The sequence below is a fragment of the Corylus avellana genome, chromosome 3, assembly GCF_965113065.1.
Source record: "Corylus avellana chromosome 3, dhCorAvel1.hap1.2, whole genome shotgun sequence".
In the NCBI taxonomy this organism is placed as follows: Eukaryota; Viridiplantae; Streptophyta; class Magnoliopsida; order Fagales; family Betulaceae; genus Corylus; species Corylus avellana.
Window position 1 is genome coordinate 13,048,614 of NC_142492.1, and position 8,172 is coordinate 13,056,785.

Consider the following 8,172-nt stretch of genomic DNA (forward strand, 5'->3'; position numbering starts at 1 on the left):
ATATTATTCTAAGGTTATTCCTTATGTATTCTAGGGTTTCTTTAGTCTGCTAGATTTACCTTTCCTTAGTCTACTAGGTTACTTGCATATCACTCATAGCCTCCCTATAAATAGAGGTCTTTGTAATACTTCATCAATCATTCTCAATACAATGTAGTCCATTATATGCTTTCGCTCTCTCTTCTCTCTCTTTCTCTCTCTTCTTCAATATATCTCTCCAATATATTTAACATGGTATCAGTTTCACTTTCTTGTGGCCTTCAACGTCATTGATGTTTTCGGGTGTTCTCTCTGGAAATTTCCCTATTTCAGTCATCATAACACCGCCTCATGCTCTTCGCCTACACCTTCAGTCTCTTCCACACCTTCATTGTAGTGCAATCTGGAAAAGCAATCCCAAAATCAAGCTTCCGAGGCACAAATCTGTTGATCTGTGGAGGATCCGCCGCCAACAGCCTTCACACACTCCTCCACGCGCCACCAGACAATTCTCCAAGCACCAAATGCATCGCCACCGTGAGTCTTTTTATCCAAACAACCACCAAAAGTGGTGTTTTGGCCCCATATTGGTGGATCTGTGCAATAACAGCCAATTTCAGCATTCCACGCGCTACCACGTCCGGTCGACCAACTTGGTTGCTGGACTGTTCCATAGATCCGTCGCCGGCCATCACAAATCCGTCAAGCATGCCGCAAACGGACGTCAGACGGGACTCCACTCGTCAGCAGAATATCCTGTGCGTGGGTGTGACATGCCAATGTGCAGCCACTAATGGAGAGTGTGTATCACACATGCTAGACTCTCTCCACTCCTCCTCGCAGCCACGTGTCACCCAGACAGAGTGCCACTTTAGCCCTAGTGACACATCAACCCTAGTCATACGTCAGCACCACATCTGCCACGTCAGCACCTTGTTAGGTTTGGCTTTGCCCTATTCTTTGAGTTTGAGTTTGACTTCTCCTTTGATTGATCATTGACTTTGACCACTTTTAGAGTTGACCAGGTGTTTCCTACTCAATTTTTCATCATGATTTCATATTTGTGGTCTATTTTTTCTTTTGGCATCTCTACATGGCTTTTGTTTTATCGATTCAAGTTGGTTTATGCATTGTTTAGTTCGTTTCTAGTGCCTTTTTGGTGTAGAACTACCCGGTTTTCAATCTTCTTGCAGTGGGCACTCTTGGGTCAGACAAATCTTTCATCCAGTCCATGGGTTTGGGCCAACCAAGCCGATTTCAACTGGCCCACTTATGCTTTGCCAACCGCCGCCATCACTAGTCACTGCAACCTTTCCCTAGGCCATCGATCCATTATTAGTTCAGAATTTTCAGGTCAGACCTTTCAAAGGTCCATAGGTTTTCGGGTGTGATTAGCCCCTTCAACCAGCCCTTTCTCTCAACTTAATTCAGCTGACCAGGCGAGACGGTACAAGAGTTTCGAGCTGGCCCTTTTCTCTTTGCTCAGCCGACCAAGCGAGCTAGTCCATTATTGGTATATGGTTTTCAAGTCAAATTACCACTGAATGAACCAGGCTTCAGTCCAAATGCATGACTTAATTTAGTGAAGGCCCATCGTAGTGGCCCAATCCACTATTCCATCAGTAGGCCACCGGTCTCTAGCAACGTTTATGGCGTCACTCTGACAATTTTTTCGACACTAACAGCTTTTTTGGCACTTCAACTCTTTCTTTTTCTTTATTTTTGCCAAACTCAATACACCTTGAGTTTGAGGGGAATGTTAAGAATATATATTAGATATTATTTTAGGGTTATTTCCTCCCTTATGTATTCTAGGGTTTCCTTAGTCTACTAGGTTACTTGCATATCACTCATAGCCTCTCTATAAATAAAGGTCTTTGTAATACTTCATCAATCATTCTCAATACAATGCAGTTCATTATATGCTTATGCTCTCTCTTCTTTCTCTCTCTTCATGAATATATCTCTCCAATATATTTAACAAGAATCAAGCTAAACATGAAAAAAGAAGAAGAGAGAAAATGAAACTTACTAACTATCAAATCATAAGTTCTTATTAGATTTTTTCTTATTTCTGTGGCGTCTTTTTGTAGAATGCAAACCTTCACCTAGAGGCTGTTGAAGACAAAAGACACAAATGCAATTGGAAGACTGATTGCTTGAGATGATGGTTCTATATTGATTGGTAGAGAAGATTGTTTTAGTTTTGGTGCTTTGAATTCATGGCTCAATGGAGCCATTAATGAGGAAGCACCTGGAATTGAATCTTCTGACACATTCATGGTAGCAATAGCCATTTCAACTTTCTTACCTTTATCAAGTACCATAGGAATTGGTCCTATGTCTACTCCTTGGGGTGCAACAATAATTTTTCCTATACTTAGTCCGGGTATGGCACTAATTTGTCCTACACATTCCCCTTGAGGTATGATGATAATTTGTCCTATGCTACATATAATTGAGAGTGAGAGAAAATATATAGGCAGAGACATCCGATGAGCATATTACAACATTTTCAAAAGCCAATAAAATTAGGGACATAGGGTGCAATGAATACTGTAACACACCAATATACCATCAAACATAATCAATGAAGGATTGCAAAGTAGCTAAGGCAGTAATATAGTGAAGAGAGTGAAATCTACTGCACACTAGAAAATGGAATCATGCCAACATGAAAATTGAGAAACTAAAACTTAGAATAGGTACAAGTAACTAAGAGAGACTTTATAGGAAAAGATAGCCAAGGGGCAGATTAAAACAATATTGTAAAATAACATAAATTGCATAGTAGCATGCTTCAAAAGGCATTTTAATTAGGAATGTAGGTTGCAATGAACACATTAACACAACAATATACCAGCAAATACAAGAAATGAAGTGTTACAGAGTACATAAAGAGTGAAGAGAATGAAATCTACTCCACACTAGAGAAAAGCATCAAGCCAAACACGAAAAAAAAAGAAAAAAAGAGAGAGAGAGAGAGAGAGAAATTGAAACTTACTAAGTATTAGATCACAATTTCTTATTAGATTTTTTCTTATTTTTGCGACGCTTTTTTGTAGAATGCATACCTTCACCCTACTGAAGACAGGAGGCACAAATGCAATTGGGAGACTGATTGCTTGAGATGATGGTTCTATATTGATTGGTAGATAAGATTGTTCTAGTTTTGTTGCATTGAATTCATGGCTCAATAGAGTCATTACTGAGGAAGCACCCAGAATATGCTAGAAATAATAGCTCATTTCGAGTAGGAGAGACCACAATACTCCAATTAGGGCTGAAAATAAGCTACAAACAAGCTTTCGCTTAATAATTCTCAATTAATGGTTCCTTACAATCACCCCTTGTTTATACTACTTATTTCCTAATGCAAGATGTAAACGTAGAAGTAAAACTATTACAATTCGACTTAGACCCAAGACCTAATACGTAAAGAACTACTACTGCCAAACTATTGACTTCTACTAGACTATGGACTACTACTACAACTCAAATTAGACTACTACTATGGCTAAGAAGATAAATATTTTGACAAATAGGACTTGTACTTTGGACTTAGCCTAAAGACTAAAGAAGATAAGAAGATAAGAAGAAATGTTATTATCATAGAGTGTTCTTCTTGGAGTGGAACTCTATCAAGATAGACGTCAAGGAACATTGGTTACCTGTAGCTAAAATAGTTTTGACTCAAACTAGAAAAATTAAGGAATCTGGTTCAGCAAGTTCATCTGCACCAATACTAGTAATCTCTCTCTCTCTCTCTCTCTCTCTCTCTCTCTCATTTTTATGAATATTTCATGGTTTACATTATTAATAACATAATGTAATATTAAATCTTGTGATAAAAGTAGTAAAAAGAAAGGAAAAACATGTATTACAAAGTAATATAAAAAATGGGTAACTTCACTTTAGACCCCTGAATTACCACGCGATTTGATAAGCTCAACCAAACTTCAAAACTTCTCAATTTGAACCCCTGAACTTTCAATTGCAGTCAATTTGAACAATTCCATCAGATTTTAAACCTTGAAAGTGAGACAATGACGTTTATACCCCTAGATTTTTTTTTTTTTTTTAATTATAAAATTCCAAATATAAATAAATAAATAAATTAATTAATTAAAAAAAAAAAGGTTATTTGGCCTTGTGACTCGTGGGTCAGGCCAAACCCATGCGGGTCTGGCCGTGGGTCAGCAGACCCACACTGGGTCACGGCTACGACCTAGCCGTGACCCAGTGTGGGTCTATTGACCCACGGTGGGTCTCTGGCTGAGACCAAGCGTGGGTCACGGCCAGACCCGTATGGGTTTGGCTTGACCCACGGGTCTTTTTTTCTTTTTCTTTTTTGCCTTAAAGAAAATCATGAATATTTTGGTATTCTTTTAGGTATTGTGGTTAGAAGTTAACAGTTAAATCTGATGGAGGGGTTCAAATTGATTGCAATTGAAAGTTCAGGGGTTCAAATTAAGAGGTTTTAAAGTTTGGGGGGGCTTGTCAAATCGCATGGTAATTCAGGGGTCTAAAGTAAAGTTACCCCTATAAAAGACAAGTTAAAAGAAATTCCCTGACCATATTTAAAAATTAGTAAAGTAAAAAGGTTCTTGTCTCAGGGTCTTTATATGTTTGGCCATTGGTGGTGACTTTTTTGGTTTAGGCAAAGGTTGTTTGCTATAGGAGTTTTGGAAATTGATAGATTTTGTTTTTGGTGAGTTGGTTGAACTTGGATACCACTGATGGGTCCCAGTCAGAGTCCATAAGGATAAATTAATAATCTACACTTCAAGTGAGAGTGGATGAATACCACAATACAAACACAATTTCTTATCTCCTAATATTCTAATAACACATATTCATTTGCACTAATATTCAAAATCAATATACTTAGAAAAGATACAACCTAAATATTTATGTTCTCACAGTTTATCAAAACTTTACTGCAATAAAGTGAAAATGTTATCTTCATAATTAAACTATCCATATAATATTATAGTCCAAGAATGAAATAAAGATATTTATCTCCAACAAAAGGGTCCAAATCCAGTGAAATCTAAAAGTAAATTAACATGAACTCTTTTCAAAATTTCATGGTTGAATCAAGCTTGAATGAATGGGTCAAGGCCAATGGCTGGTTAAATGGGTTCTATAATGTATATTGTAACGTAAAATGTGAACCCCTATATGAAATCTACAGAAATGGTTAGGACGGTTACCACTTACTTAAGAAAGTATTGAGTAGTGACCTTATCCAAAATTTTTAAAAAGGACACACACCAAGAAGATGATTAGGCAATCTATATTTCTTGTGAATGGATGAAAAGGGAGACTTAAATCAAGTAAAAAAATGATGCAATTTTATTTTATTTTTATTTTTTGTGTGGAGTACATTAGAATGAAACAACGAATTACAACAACAAAGGGCTAGGCAACCTAAACAAAAAGCCTCTAAACAACCCTAAGAGACCAAGTAAACAGAAAAAGGAGGCAATGCATCAAATAAATGACGATGGTCAATAGTTTCTTGGCACGAAGATCAAGAAAATTGGCCGCCAATTAAGGCAGTAAGACATGGTGTGTCAGAGATGCAGCACCTCGATCTATTAGACCGGCATCAGTGGCGGGAGGTGGCAGAGATTAGACCTCATGCGTCAGCGCGTGGGGGACACGAGCTCGAGGCTACAATCTACTTGCATGCGTGTGTTGAATACGCTTTGGTGCATGGTGGCCGGATGGGGTCACGCGTATGCAGTAGAGGCTTCCTGAAATGGATAGATCTGATTTTGAAAAAAAATCAAATCCAAAGATTTCAAGAAGGGTGCGAATTCGAGACTTAGAGTGGCTGATGAAAGCGGTGGCCGAATAATTTGCGGTGGAGGATGGGGTGATGCAGTTATTGGGCAAATATAAAATGCCAAAGGTATTGGATAAGGACTCCAAGAGGCGGATAGGGCCTCCAAAGAGGCATTTTTGGGCCTCTGAAGATGTGAGAAGGCAAGGGGGAGGAAGGAAAAGGGAAGTAGAGGGGAAGGGGGAGGAGGAGGAGGAAGTCGAACTTCCTCCTCCTCCTCGTTATGGCTGCTGGACAGAGGGTTTGGGGATTTCTTGAGGAGAGAGAAGAGAGGGATTTGCTCTCTAGAAAATATTGACCAAGCTTTTGAAAGGATTCAAATTACAATGCAAAGAAAATGTGAATTTGGTTTGCTAATAGAATTATTGACCTCTTCACCGATATTGTTGTAATGCATGCTCTTACAAATTTAATTAGATATTTTACCAAGAAGGCATATTGACTTAATTAACTAAATAGTATGGGAAAAGAACTTGAAAACCCCTTTGAAACCCTGGTTCTTCTACTAGGAAAGAGAAGATATTATGCAAAAGATTGAATTAAAAAATGTTACCATTTGATCTAAAAAGGACTTACTAAACATTCAAATTCTAAATATACAATCACAATGCAACAAACCTCACACATGAGACAATAGTCTTCATCCTTTATCTTTTGTGATATGCTCTGTAGTGCTAGTTTGGCAACATCTTATTGGGCCACTTTTTACAAGATAAAGTGTTCAGAGAGGTATAACTTACTCTATCTACAAATACACTTGCCCTAAACTATGGGACATGTTGAGATCCTTCAATGATGGTATGGTATTTTGGCAGCCCAGTGCTTGAGATTTTTGTGGGGGCCTTGTGCATCAAGTGTTGTAGAAAACCTAAAACAAAAATTGATCTACATAATATTTAGACATTACTTCTTCACTAATATTAGCATAGCAAATTCAACCAAAATTTTTGGCATACTATATAATGATTAAGAACTATTTTTGGCATTTTCCAATATTACATGATATTTGAAAGGACAGTTCTAAAGGCACACAAAATGCTTAATATGGAGTATAATAGAAATGTTTTAACCTACTATGTAAGCATCATATAGTATACCAAATATAGAAGCATCACCATTTTTTAAACAAGTGAACTTCCAAAAGTTAAGGCCCTCGAAAGTAAATTACAAATTGAATCGAACAATCCCCTTTGCCCTATTGTGTCCCGTTTCTTCAGCCCCTCTCCTCCGTTTAGCCTAGCCCCTTTTTTCGTCTTAGCCCCGTCGTCTCGTCGCCATGCCATCTCCTCCGTTTTTCTACCGGATCTAACTGGGTTCTTGGACGCAAATCTCACCTCCTGGCTCTCCGGCTCTGCCCAAGTCCATCGCCCCTGCTGCAGTTTTGTCGTGTTCCGGTCAATTTCGGTCGAGGTTTCTGTTTTGGGGGTTTGGGTGTTTTCTGCTTTTTATTTTCCTGTTTCTATTTCCTGCGTTTTTTATGCTTCTTGTTTTTCCTGTTTGTTTGTTTGGGTTTAGGTGTTTTTATTTCCTATTTGTTTGTTTGGTTTCTTGCTTGTTTGGCACTCTGTGTGGGTGCCGCCCTTAGGGTTTCACTCAAACTCTCTCTCCCACCCCACCTCCCCCCCCCCCACGCCGGTTCTGTGTGCGCTGCCAATCTCCTCCGCATTCGTTTTGCCGTCCACCGTCCGTTGCCTGTCTTTTCATGCGTCCCCTTGCAATGAGCTTTCAAAGCCACCTTTCGCATCGGTTTTTGGCCAGCATGCGATCGGCTTCCTCTCGGTTGTCGTCATCCGCATAGTGTGCTTTTCCTGTTGTTTCCTTTGGTTTTATTTTCGTGTTTACCTGTATTTGCTTGTATTTCCATTGATTTTTTCCCTGTATGTTTTTCTGTTTGTTCTTTTTTATTTGGTTGTATTTCCATTTTGTCTTTTTATTTCCCTGTACATTTTTCTTTCCTGTTTTTGCTTGTAATAAGGCTTTGTCCTCTCTCTTTGTTATGCTTGTTTGTATTTTGATGCTATGTGGGGTATCTACTTTTAGTCCAAACATTTGGGTTGTGGATGTGATCGATATCCTGGCTTTCGGGGTCGAGGATGATGAGTTTCGGCTTAGGGTTTCTTTGCTCTCAGGGCTGAGGAATACACGCTACCTATGCATTGGATTATGCGTCGGTTTGGTGCAAATCTGATACTAAGCCTGATGAATAGTCATGGGTTAGCGGATGTTTTTGTAATGGTTGATTTGGTATGTTGTTGACGATGGTAACTTTAGCTTCAGCTATGATTTGCTTAAGAACTTTTGCTTTGTTTGTAAGAGCTTTTCACTCGCGATCTTTTATCAAT

The 8,172-nt window shown here is 38.6% G+C and overlaps 1 pseudogene; it reads right to left on the minus strand.

Annotated features, from left to right (window-relative positions):
• Positions 1-2,022: 2,022 nt before the first annotated feature.
• On the minus strand, positions 2,023-7,195 carry LOC148586819 (uncharacterized; annotated as a pseudogene).
• Between the last annotated feature and the right edge of the window lie 977 nt (positions 7,196-8,172).